At 42.5% G+C, this 13855-nt stretch overlaps 1 long non-coding RNA gene across 1 annotated transcript; it reads right to left on the reverse strand.

Moving 5' to 3' along the window:
- Positions 1 to 811: 811 nt before the first annotated feature.
- LOC126500196 (uncharacterized) lies at positions 812 to 9168 on the reverse strand. The gene is made up of 4 exons (XR_007591272.1): positions 9048 to 9168; positions 8454 to 8537; positions 3737 to 3850; positions 812 to 909 (listed from the first exon to the last, which is right to left on the reverse strand). It is a non-coding gene; the product is annotated as an uncharacterized lncRNA (long non-coding RNA).
- Positions 9169 to 13855: the final 4687 nt, after the last annotated feature.

The following is a 13855-nucleotide window of genomic DNA, read 5'->3' on the forward strand; positions in this document are numbered from 1 at the left end:
GAACCAAGAACCAGGCCTGAAATGCTGTCACGCCGTGCACGGAATGGGACCATGCTTCTGGGAACACCATGGATTTATCATGCACCATTCTGAATGAAAATTAATATTAAGTTGGTGCATTTGGAAATCTTTTACCGTTTCCAAAATTTCCACAGCCCCCACATTCAGTGACCTGATCTGATACAGAGTGGTGACCCACAGTTTAAGAGACTGTGGGTGGCACTTCTAGTGGACATTTTTGATAATTACTGAATTTATTTATGATTATTATGTAGATACTGAATTTTGTGCGCATGTGTAATGCTAGGAATCAAACCTAGAGTCTTGCACATGCTAGGCTGTTACTATTTTTTGATTATTGATGGTATGTTCTTTGCCTCTCTCCAAGGTATTTCAGGTTATAGCTAGTAAACTAAATTCCCACAATGCAAACACTGACCAAAATTGAGGGCATGTGCCTTCTTAATCAATATGCTTAGTCAATGTGTAGATATAAAATATAAAATCTGTCTTAAAAATTCTTTACAAGACTTTTTAAACAAAATGTAATGAAAATATAAACCAGAAAATTAGAATTCTCTTCCTAAAGAATGAAGAAACTTAGATTCATAGGCCTGTGAGAAAAACGTGGCACCTCTGACCACTCTGCCCCTGAATGACAACTGGGAGAGGCCTTGGCAGCTCTTCCAGAAGTCCAGGTAGAACACTGAGTTCACTGATTAACTCAAACAATCTGTTTTTATACAAACTCACCCCAGATGCAACCAGATGTGAAGACTTTGGAACTGCCAAGCCAAGGAGGCTAAGCAAGCTGAGCTCAGTTATGTACGTGTGGATTGCCTCAGACACTGGGGTTCATGTTACCTAGAAGTAACTTCTAGATCCAAAGGATTTCCTTGGGGGGAAACTCTAGAATATGCAAAGCAAAAAGAGTTTCAAAAACTGTGTTTGGCATAGCATAAAGCAAAATACAATTTTAGCTCAGTTTCTAAGACAGAATCATTTCTAGAAAAGCAATTCACATGAGAGTCAGGTGAACTGGCAGCTCACTCATGAGAACATCACTTTCAGTCTGGTACTCCAGGTCCGGAAGTGATTGAGAACTAGCGCAGGAGGCACCAGGCACCAAGGCATCTCACTAGACTGCTTTCCAGAACCTGTCTGCTTAGAACTTGTGTTGAACATTTTTTAGAGTTTTATATATATACATATATATATGTGTGTGTGTGTGTGTGTGTGAGTGTGTTTATATACATAAATATTTATATATGCCATCTATATGTGTGTATATATATATATATGTATATATATCCTGCTCTTCAATCTACCATTTTGTCAAGAGATAGCATTCTTTATTTAAGGAATCATGTTCCTAAGTATCTTACTCTGAGGCACCCTTGTATCAGCTACAAGGCAAGCAGGTGTCTGGGACGATTTCCTCTGCCCATGGAAACACGGCGACTATTGAAGCAGCTCAAAGCATGATCACATCAAGGACAGAAAGAGTACTTCTGGAATTCCTTCTGAACTGAGTTGGTTCACTTTAGGGGAATGCACTGCAAGCTGGCTTTAAGCTTTTTTAAAACAGAGGAAGATATAAGCCTTTTGAGCATGAACACAATAGAAAACCATAAAATCAAAATCAGCAGGCAATTCCTTGAACAGAATCCACAGTCAAGTATATAAAGTCTGGGTAATTTTTGATACTCATTAGTTTCATACTCTTACAGTGAGCTCCACAATCCAGATTAAAAACATTGAACCCGTTTAACACACGAATTGAATTCCAATGTTTTCCTTTCAGAGTTAACAATTCCATATTCAAGAAAAGGAAAATCATATATGTGAATATTATTTTAAATGTTTTTTTTTTAATTTCCTATAAGTGGCCCCAAAAGAATCTTAAAAATTTAGATAATTTGAAGATGCAGAAATTACCCCAGCATAAAAGACCTTTCTGATGTCCAATTCTTAAGTATATACTCACAAATGTCTAAACTCGGGCAGAATACACTCATTCCAGAGGGTCACTTGATCTTTTTTGATCACATATCAACTCTTCCCAAGCCCTTTAGTCCAAGACAATGTGGCAGCACATAATGATTTGGTATAGCCTACCAAAGTCAGTTTTTCAATGTTTATTACTGTATACGTTTCTAGAAAAAAAAAAAAAACAGTAAACTAAGATGCTAGCTATAAGCATTTCCGTTTTTATTATTTCCCATAGTGAGTGATCTTATTCGTTTAGTCTAAATTTGTCCAGAATGTTTGTTTTTAAAATCAAGAAGGGATCTCTATGACTAAATAAAACCAAACAAGTAAGCTACTAGTTGCTATGATAACACGTTTCCTTCAGTCCAGTAGTTTACCAACCTCTTTTCCCTTGTTCAACCATTAAGGCTAAGGCCCTTCCAGCTGATGCAGAAGGAAAGAGGGAGGTGAGAGGCTGGTAAGTAAAGGCAGAGACAGAGGGATTGGTTTTCAGTCCACCTTCTGATAAAGCTCCTAGGGAACCATGATCCCACAACTCACCAAGTTCACGGCCATATGATAAAGAGAATTAATGAGTAAATGAATCTGTGTGTAGCCCAACTGAATACTGTCATTATCATGGTATTTCTTGCTAATTTGAATGAGATATGAAAGTCTAAATATAGCTAGATAAATAAAGTAGTGAAAAGTATCTAAGCACTAAAACTGCATGCCACCAGTCAACCGGATTCTCAGCGCCTCCCCAAGGCGAAAGCTGCACTCATGAAGCTCTCTCAGGACTCTCCTCCATTTACATCTGTCCTGACCCCTCCCTTCATAACTAGGCTCTTTTTCCTTGTGTTTTACTTTCTTCTTGATGGTTTTTTGGGTTGGGGGGGTGAAGGCTATTTATTGGTTTGTTTTAGTTTTGGAGAAGCAATTGTTTCCATTCCATATGCATCTTGGACAATCTTGGCGCTCTGTCCATCAAAATATTCTATTCATTCCCTGTCCATCCATCTTTACCTGACTGGGGTATAGGACTATCTTCCCAGACAGTTTATTCTGGCTCTGAAATATGAAGCTTTCCGTGGTATGATAAGATGCAGGAGCTAAGTGCTCTGCCTACCACGGGATTATGAGAAGACTTTCCTTTAGATCTGTTACATGGATTCCCAAGGTTCTGCTGCTCCAAAACTCTCTGAATGCTATTTGTCTTCTTCCTTATGACCATCTTATATCTTTCCAATAACATGCTTACTTACATATGTGTTTTTGTTCATGTATATTAGGTTAGCCAGTGCCCACTTCTAAACTCCAGGACACTGAAAGATACAGGGACTGTAATAACATAGATGGAAGGAAACTTATATCAAATAAATCATAATCCCTTGCTATACTAAAAGGGATGTCAAAATCCCAGTGCAGCTCACTAAAATTCATCTTAATTTTAAGTGTTTTGGAAATGATGATTTTCGCACCCAACAACCATTCCATATGCAAAGTATTAATCAATGTGATAAAATTAGAATAATAGCTGCAGTGTGGGGAATGTCATATGACTTAAAATCCCTGTTTCCTTACTTAGGAAAGGAAGAAATTATAATAAAAGATCTGCAAAAAGGCCCCTTCCTCATGACGGCTCCCGAGTTTTAAGTTTATATGGACAGAATCATATACCAACTGCTAGTTTTCCCTACTGTCAAGGAGGTTGCTAAGGAACCCACTCTTTCGTGTTTACACAATAAGTTAGTACGAGACCCACCCAGGATCAGTCTAGGCAGTAGTGTGACATTCTCCCACAGCTTTGTAAAAATCTTCTTGTGATGGAAATAAGGGACACTTTCTGTGCTCGCATTTTCCCCATTCCGTTCTCCTTCTGTGAGTTAAAAAAAAAAACGTAAGTTATAATTAGAATCAAGAAAATACTGCAAGAATAAATACAATGTATCCTGTTTTTATAAAAGGTCATTCTTTCAAGCTATCAAAGCCATTTAAACAAATACCTAATTGACGGTCGCAGCCTCCTCTGTAGGAGTGAAACACTCTGCCCAGTTTACAGATGAAGAAATCAAAGAGTCAAGCGAATTTCAGCTGGCCATTTTAGATCCCCGAGCAAGAGACTCCAAACATAACCCTTTAAAGCAGAGTGTGTCACAGTGCCAAATTAGCTCTGTTAGTTGGGCATTATTTTAATCTTGACCCAGGAATGTGTGCAATACATTTATAATGCAAACAGAAGGAAAGACATATTCAAATAGCAAAGAGTCAATCCTAAAACAAATAGCTATTACACTGGATTTCAGAGCAAGTTCTTCCGTGACTCGGTGATGACTCTGTGAAAACCCCATCTAAGTGCGACAAGTCTAATTTACGGCACAATTACAGAACGCTGGAAGAGAGTCTCCCCTGAAGACCAAGGTGTACATACTAATAGACCCGCACTGATCATAGCAGTGAGGATCATAGCAGCATGTCACTGGTTTAAACCAGAATCCTACTTCCCAGCCACACCATGAACAGTGGTCCAGAGTGAGAAAGAACGCCTAAGTGCCTTTTGTTTAGGGCACAGTGTCAGATTGACATGTAATCATTGGTTTTCTTTTTCATTAAAGAAATAAAATAACAATTCTTGAATCCTTGCCAGGAACTGTGCAATCCCCTCCAACAAGCCCATCACCCCAGAATTTCCGGAACCCATTCCGTCACCTTGAAAAACCTAAAGAGCCCCAGGGAACATGGAGCAGTGAAGGATGTGAAAGCCTTCCTTGACTTCTTCATCAGGATAACCTGTATTTAATTTTCTGCTGACTTCTTTTCCAGAACGAGCGAATTTCTTCAAGGAGATTGTCGTTTGTCATTAACGATGGGAAGTTTGTATGTCACAGCAAAGTAAAGACAGAACCTGGGAAGACCCCGGTAGAATATTTCTAACCGTGAGTAGACTTGGGAACCATAGCCAAGGAGACACTATAGCCGTGGGTCATCAGAGGAGGAGAGGAAGAAGAAGCATGAGAAGCTACGCCTTGAAGGCATGAGACAGAGAATTAAAAGAATTAACATCTTGTCAGCACCCACCTTTCACTAGGCTAATCAAGTCCCTTGGTCACATCTGAGACAGTATTTGGCCATTCCATTTAGTGACGTTCATCCTCATCTACCTCAGCAAAGCCCTGAGCAACCAACCTGATACACCAGACATTTATTTATATGTTCACCATTTGTCTCCCTCTGCTAGAATGCAAACTACTCAAGAGCAAGAGAACAGGATTGCTAGTCTGACCCTGACAGAGATACTCCCTTTTCCTTCCCAGCTGAGCCAATCAGGAAAGGGAAAATGTGGTCAGAAGAAGCCAACTAATGGCGTTTCCTTCTTCCTAGTAAGGTGCTTAGAGACTATGTCCTCTGGTCACACCAGAAGGACATGGCTTCTCTCCTACTCTTGGTGTCTTAAGTCAGCTCATCTCCTTACCACAGGCAGAAAAGTCTAGAAAATGGTAGACCTTACCAAGAGAAGAGGAAACATGTAGAACAAAACACACTTCTGGAGGAAAAACCTAGGAAAAGGAGGCAAGGCAGCTGAGTGCCTCTCTGGGCAATGAATGTGTTATTTGTGTGCCACTCTGGAAACTTCTTAGAAACCCGAACTTTTGCTCCACTACAGACCCACTGAGCCCGAATCAGCATTTTCATAAGGTCCTTAATTAGTCCAAAGTCATTTTAAAGTTTCCACCTTTAACCAAGACAGGCTGGTTTAAACAAGAGATATTCTTACACAAGACCTGGGTTCAGTTCCTAGCACTTACATGGCACAACTATCTGTAATTCCAGTTCCAAGGGATCTAACATTCTCATACAGGCAAACATGCAGGCACTAGCTTTTAATCCTGGAACTGGGGAGATAGAGGTAGGCAGATTTCTGTAAGTTTGAGGCCAGGCTGGTCTACACAGTGAGTTCTAGCCTGGCCAGTACTATATAGAGGAGGAAGGAGGAGGAAGAAGAAGGAAGAAGAAGACAAAAGAAGAAGGAGGAGGAGGAAGAAAAAAAGAAGGAAGAGGAGGAGAAAGAAGGAAGAGTAGGAAGAGGAAGAGAAGGAGGAGATGGAAGAGGAAGAGCAATGGGGAGGAAAAAAAGAAGAGCAAGAGGAGGGGGAGAAGAAGAAAAAGGAAGAGAAAAAGAAGAGGAAGAATAAGAGAACAAAGGAGGACAGGAGAAGAGGAGGAGACAGGAATAAGAAGGGGAAGAAGAGGAAGAAGAAGTTGCATTTGAACACATGTAAAATAAACTTTGTCAATCCCCCTGGGAAGGGAAAACAGACAAGACCTTCTGAGAAAATTAGGAGGTGGGGAGAAGGGAGGGTGGAAGGGGAGGTGGAGGAGAGAAGGGGGTGGAAGAGGAGAATATGAGGGAATGGGTTGCCCAAGAAGGGGGAAGGACAGTGAGGGAGAGAAAGGAAAGGGATATCAAGATTGAGGGAGCCATTAAAGGGCTATTGAGAAACATAGTTCTAGAGAAATTCCCAGGAATCCTCAAGGATGACTCTAAGACTCTAAGTAACAATGGAGAGGACACATAAAATGGCCTTCCCCTGTAATCAGATTGATGACTACCTTAATTGTCATCATAGAATCTTCTGATGGAAGCAGATACAGAGATCCACAGCGAAGCACTGTGCCCAGTTACCTGAGACCAGTCCAAGGGAAGGAGGAGCAATAATATGGGCAAATGGATCAAGACCATGATGGTGATACCCACAGAAACAGCTGACCAAACCTAGTGAGAGCTCACTGACTCTGGACTGATAGCAGGCAAACCTGCATGGGACCAAACTAGGGCCACTGAATGTGGGGGACAGTTGTGAGGCTTGGACAGTTTGAGGGACCAGTGGCAGTGGAACCAGAATGTGTCTCTAGTGCTTGAACTGGCATCTGGGAGCACATTCTCTTTGGAGATACCTTGCTGAGCCTAGATGTAGTGAGGAGGGTCTTGGTCCTGCCCCAAAGTGAAGTGTCAGACTTTGTTGACTCCCCATGGGAAGCCTTACCCTCTCTGAGGAGTGGATGTGGAGGTAGGGTAGGGATAAGGTGGAGGAAGTGGGAGGAGGGGAGGGAGGAGGAATGGGGATAGTTATGTAAAATGAGAAAATACCATATTATAAAAAACTCTTAATAAAAAAAAGAAAAAAGAAATTTTTGTTATATCAGCAGTACCGCAGTATGTACAGCAATGGGTATCAGTAGGCCATCATCACAGTCAAATCCCTCTGCCTTCTTTTCCTCATTAGGGACCAGTAATATGAAGACATGGTGTAGCCTGACAACTCTTATCTCCCAAAAAAGGATGAAAGTGAAGACTTAAAAGCACAAGTTTGTTTGCTTATTTTGCTTTTTAATTGCTAAAGGCAGTAAGAGCTTTGGAGAGGGAGAGCAAGAAGATACATCATTAACTACACACTGAATTTGCGTCCTTTCTTCTGCTGTAGAAAGAAAATAATAGGCCAGTTGTATAGGGTATTGTTAAACTCCTAAAGTATGGTGTGGTTGTTTTTAAAGTTCACTCTTATTGCATAGACAACTGATAAATCAGCAGCCGCCTCAAGCTTCAGGACGTTAGCACATGGCCACTGCTCGATCACAGAAAATATTACAAATACGTTTATTCTATCATGCTGGTCAAAAATACCCTAAATGTAATCACAGAGCCTATATCCAGTAGCTGATGAAAACCAAGGCAGAGATCCACAGACAAGCTCTACTGGGCCAAGCTCTGGAAGTCATACTGAAGAAAGGGAGGAAGGATTGTAGAAGCCAGAAGAGGTCAAGGTCATGATGGAGGAACCTACAGAGACAACTGACCAGTAGATGGAAGTTGGGCATGGGGAGGGAACAGAGGAGGAGGGGAGGAAGGGGAAACTGTGGTTAGTATGTAAAATAAAGGGAAAAAATTAAGTAATGAAAAAAAGAATTTAAAAAAAAGTAGCAGCAATGCCTATTAATGAAACACAAAAAAAAATTAATATGTAAATATTTTACAGACAAGTGTCTTTGAGATAGAGTGCAGAGTTGAGAAGAAAAAATTTAATAACTAACTACTGTATTTTAAAAAAAATAAACACAGATGTATTTAGACTTGGAATGCGAGAGAGAGAGAGAGAGAGAGTTACATCCTTTCTTAATTTTGAAAATTCAAAACTAACATCTATCCCACTCTATCTACAACTAGCAACTTAGGTAAAATAGAAATAAAATTTGCCTTCAATAAAATAAGCAGTTACCCTTTAAAAAAAAACGGAGACAGTAGTTAGTGAGTCATTCTGTCTAGTTAGATGAAATAATAAATCTGCAGTGGTCATTTGTTCAAACTCATTAAACAGCACGCACATATTTCAAAGACTGTGGGGCTCTTCCTTGGAGCTCTCTTTTCATCTTTGAAAGAAAACAGGGCTGCCGCTTTCCTTCTTCCCATACTCTACGCTACTTACCACCCATCCTGGTGTGGACTTTGCAGATACACAGAAAGCCTGCCAAGGTTTCAGTGTCCTTCCTTTACGTCTGCTCTGGTATGCCTGTAAAAACGCATAAAGACTACTTCTTGGAAAATTGATAATGTCCCCCGTTCGGTATTTGTGTATTAAGGACTGTCAGTTCCATTTAGTGTACCCATTCACCGGCCTCACTGTTAATCTGCATGCAACTGATTGCTGAGCAGCAGAGTGGTCAGAAGTCAGAGTTGACAGAACAATTCCTTTCTACAAACAGCAGTCAAAGACGTTATGCGCCCAAATTTCAAAGCAAGTTTCTGCATTTGCAAGTTTTAAGTCACACTTGGCAGTTTTTCCAAACACAGTGGTCAGGAACTGGAACAAAATAAACATGTGTTTCCAGGATTCTCTTTTCACATGGCACCCAAAGCGGAATGTTACCAAGATGATTTCACTCCTGAGAAGTGCTTCTCAAAGAAGAAAGCTAAGGTACATGTTACGAAATAATGCTAAGAAGTGAAATGAAAATTGCTTACACTGTATAAACGAAAGTTGAAACTTCCCCAAAGGGATTTCTTGAAAAATCTGATTTACCTATTAATTCAGTGATAGCATGCATTCTAAATCTCATCCTTCACAGATCTTCACACTGTGTCTTCTAGGTGCGTTCAACAAGACAGAAAACGGAGGCTTCCATCTACATCGGGTTCTTAAGCAGCAAAGACTGGTACGTTCCTATTGGGCTCAGAGAAGAACTGAGGTAAATTTATGGCTTTCTCAAGGTTGCCTCCTTCTAGGTGAATGGAAACTAACTCACAGGTGTGGCTCTTATTCAAGAGAGGAAACAGTCAATCACGGCGTAGGATTTCGGCAGTTCATAAAGCCGCCAGACCCCAAGTAACTAATCAGCCAGGTGGCTTAAAGCCTCAGCGCAAACCGCCCACCCTAGAGTAAAGCACTGCTCCCATTAAAATGTAAATCTTATACCTTGGAGGAATAACAATGCCAGCCATCAGCTCAGTAGGATGGACTTTTTTCTTAGTTTCTTACCAATGACCAGGACCCACAGAGACTAGGGTCCAGGGCAGAAAGTGACAGTGGACACTAAGGGTGGAAAGTACTCAGTGTAGAGCCTTTGGGACATTATACACACTAGTTGAGATCTTGGACTGCTAAGGATAGTCGTAGGGCCCTGGCATCTGAATGACAAAGATGGGGCAAAGAATGGTAAGAAATAACCAATCCAGGCAGGATGGGCACCATTGGACATCTTCAGGGAAAAGGATACTTGCACTGAAGATTTCAGAAACACAAGGCGAAAAGGTCTATAGGAAATCAAGGATCTCCTGTTTATTCTTGACTGTCTTTCCTTCAGCTGTTAGGAGGCCTCTCTCCTTATCGATTTCCCCATGAACATGAGCAGTGGCAAAGGCATCCCTGCTGTCTGTGTAGATGTTTAGTCTGTTTTCTTTTCCCAGTCTTAGGGCTCTAGTGAGAGCTATCAACTCTGCCCTTTGTGCAGATGTTCCCATTGGTAGGGTTCTGCCTATACAACTTCTGTAGTCGTTGTGACTGCTGCCACCACGTACCTTTGCTCATTTAGCATGTAACTGCTTACATCTGTGAACCAGGTGTCCTCCACAGCCAGCAGTGGGATAGCCTTCAGGTCCAGTCTGATGCAATGCGCTTGTGCCCATATTCCAGAACAATCGTGCAACAGAGGATAGCGGTTGGGGTCAGGTAGCAACGTGGCCGGGTTAAGAGTTTTGGGGACTTGGAATATAATCTGAGCTGGATTCAGGAGTAAAGCCTGAGAGTGGGTCATGTGGACATTGTTCAGCCACCGGTCTGGTGGCTGCTTAAGAATCCCCTCTAATGCATGTGGGGGGGAGGGAAGGGGGCGGATAGTCAGATTCTGTCCCAGAGTTAGCTTGTCTGCATCTTTTACCAGCAGGACCACAACTGCTCTAATGCAGAGAAAGGGAGGCCAGCACGCTGCCACAGGGTCTAACTTTTTGGGCAGGTAAGCCACTGGGTGCTTCCACGATCCCACTGCCCAAACAAGCACCCCTTTTGCTATTCCCTTGTGCTCATCCACGAACAGGTAGAAGGGCTTATTTACAGCTGGGAGTCTGAGGGCTGGAACGTCTAGGAGTTTCTGTTCTAGAGTATCAAATGTTTTCTGCCTTTCCTCAGTCCAAGTGAAGTCACCCTTGGTGGCTTTATACAGAGGTTTAGCTATTTTGGCAAACCCAGGGATCCAGGGGCGACAGAACCCGGCAGTCCCCCAGGAACTACTTGCTTGGCAGAAATGGGAGTTGGCATTTTTAGTACTGTCTCCTTGCTGGCCTTGGAACAACATCATTGGCTTTCTTTAAGGATGTGTCCCAAGTACATTACCTGCTGTTGACAGATCTGAGCCTTCTTTGCAGAGGTCTGGTATCACATGTCCCCAAGGGAACACTGTAGATGCAGTGGTTTTCTTCAGGCACCTTTGCTGATCCTAGGCTGCAATTAATAGGTCATACACATACTGTAACAGACTTACTTCTAGGTTCTGGCATCGGTACTCACACAGGTCTTTATGTAATGCCTCATAAAAGATGTTGGTAGAGTTCTTAAATCCTTGAGGCAAATGGGTGCAGGTTAGCTGCCCACTGATAGCTGATCCCTATCTCTGGGTCATGCCATTCAAAGGCAAACAGGTCTGACTCTTAGGGGCCAGTGACAGGTTAAAGAATTCATCTTTTAAATACAAGACAGTGTACCATTGCCAATTGCAGGGTACTCAACAGTGTATAAGGATTGGGAACAGTGGGATGTATTCCATAACCCTCTTGTTCACGTCCCTTAAGTCCTGTACTGGGGAAGGAGGGGGTAAGTTATTGGTGTAAGGCTTTTTAACTCATAACAGGGGAATAATGTGGGATTCCCCTCTGTATGCTGTGATTACCACTGATTAATAAAGAAACTGCCTTGGGCCTTTGCAGGGCAGAATAGAGGTAGGCAGGAAAAACTAAGCTGAATGCTGGGAGAAAGAAGGTGGAGTCATGAAGCTGCTGCCAGGAACAGACGAGACAGAACCTTGCCAGTAAGCCACAGCCACATGGCGATACACAGATTAATAGAAAATGGTTAAATTAGGATGTAAGAGCAGCCAATAAGCTGGAGCTAATAGGCCAAGCAGTGATTCAATTAATACAATTTCTATGTGGTTATTTAAGGAGTCTGGGTGACTGGGAAATGAACAAGCAGCTCCCTACAACAGGGCAGGGGATATGAAGACAGCAAGGATAGAAATTTGCTCTGTAGGCAGCAAACAAGTTGACTGTAGACCCTGCTACAATAAAGAATGATACTCCATACAACCCTGGGCTACTGCTGGAGGGTGCTGCAACCAGCTTGCCATCACATTCACTGAGGAGGAGGGCAAAAAGGCTGATTGGACTGCCAGTAAGACCTGGAGCCTATGGCTCTACTGCACTGGCTATGACCCAGTACTGACATTCACTATCCACAAAACCCAGTCACCCACCATTAAGCTTTCAATAGGACCCAACAGGATCATTAATCTACCTCAGGCCCCTAACCCGTCAACCCGAGTTCCATTAGGGGGATGACTCCACTACCACCTCAGATGAATGTCAGCTCTAGCCTCATGATCATGTCAACCATCAACCCATTGATGGGACACGAGCACCCTTTAATAGATCGGTTGGGTAGATTGCGCATGGTATTGAACGCTTCCCAACCCAATTTGACCAAAACTTGCTGGCTCTGTTATGATATAGCTCCTCCTTACTCTGAGGGCCTAGAAGTTAGGGCTACTGTTTCCATGACGACTGACATGAATCACTGCTGGTGGCAACAGAGCAAACAAGGCCTTACCCTACAACAAGTGACTGGGCAGGGACTATGTATAGGGCAGGTTCCACCAGACAAAGCTTCCATCTCTAATTCTTCACTGTCTACCCACAATTTCACACAGGATCAGTACTTGCTCCTACACAATAACATCTGATGGGTCTGCTCCATGGGGCTTTACCCCTTGTGTGCATATCAAAGTTTTAATCCAGACCAGGGGATATTGTGTACTAGTCAGGCTCGTTCCAAAAATAACCTATCACACTGATCAGGAGTTCCAAGACCTCATGCAGCAAGGATGGAGCCAGCCTTCAAGGCTATGGAGACATAAGGCAGAGCCTATGACAGCCCTCACCCTTAGCCTACTTTTAGGTGCTAGCCTGGGGGGATTGGGTATGGGAATCTCAGCACTAGTAACCCAGAATCAATATTACTCCAGCCTACGTGTTGCCATAGATATGGATATAGAGAGTATAGAAAAATCCATCTCCCACCTAGAGGAGTCCTTATCCTCCCTGGCAGAGGCAGTCTTATGAAACAGGAGGGGATCAGATCTCTTCTTATACCAGGGTGGGCTCTGTGCAGCTTTAGGAGAAGAATGGTGTTCCTTCACTGATCATTTGGGAATAATCAAAGACAACATGGCTAAAGTGGAAAAGAGAACTGTAAGGCCAGCCAGGGTTGGTTTGAAACCTGGTTTAATAGCTCCCCTTGGTTGACGACTCTCATCTCTACTCTATTGGGACTCCTGGTAATTCTACTTTTGTTACTGATTTTTGGGTCTTACATTCTTAACCAGAGAACAAAATTCATGAGAGATAGGTTGAGTACAATACAACTTATGGTCCAGAGATCACAAATCTACAGACCCCTCAGGACTGAAGATACTTAAGAGTTAACTGTCAGGAACTCATGATTGGGTCCACTATAGTAACCAGAACAGGGGAAGCAGGGGTGTGAAAAACCAAAGTTCCTCCATTCTGTCCTCCGCCTCCAACTTGTGTCTTGTCTAAGCCATTTCCTGAAAGACATTCCAGTCCTCAGAAATGGCTAGGGGCAAAAGCAAGGGGGTGGCCATCTAAAGTACAGATAACCTCAGAATATCACAGACCACTCAAAGGTCAGCTGATAAGAAAACTTGACAAGCAACAGGTGAGGTTCAAAAATAAAATTTCTGAAAAGTCCCTAGACACGAGCCAATCAGGATTGGATCCATCACCTCACACCCTGCTAATGTAACTTTTCTGGGTTTTGCCTTTAAATAATGCCCTTTAGAAGGACGGGGTACCTCCTCTTGCTGCTACTGCTTCAGTTGCTTTGACAAGGTTCCTGCCTGTTTGTATTGTGCACACAATAAACCTTGCTTTTGCATTTCTGTGAGTTGTTCTCCCTGGTGGTCTTTTGGGGTTCCCACAGCCTGGACATAACACTGCTAAGCTGCCATAAGGGCAGCTTTGTTCTGCCATGCCTTTCTACCAGTGTTCCATCGCTACAACCCACAAACAATGGAACCAGCTAGCCATGGCCTGAAACCTCTG

Source organism: Alexandromys fortis, unplaced genomic scaffold (genome assembly GCF_014885135.2).
Source record: "Alexandromys fortis isolate MF-2015 unplaced genomic scaffold, M_Fortis_MF-2015_v1.1 scaffold_33, whole genome shotgun sequence".
NCBI lineage: Eukaryota > Metazoa > Chordata > Mammalia > Rodentia > Cricetidae > Alexandromys > Alexandromys fortis.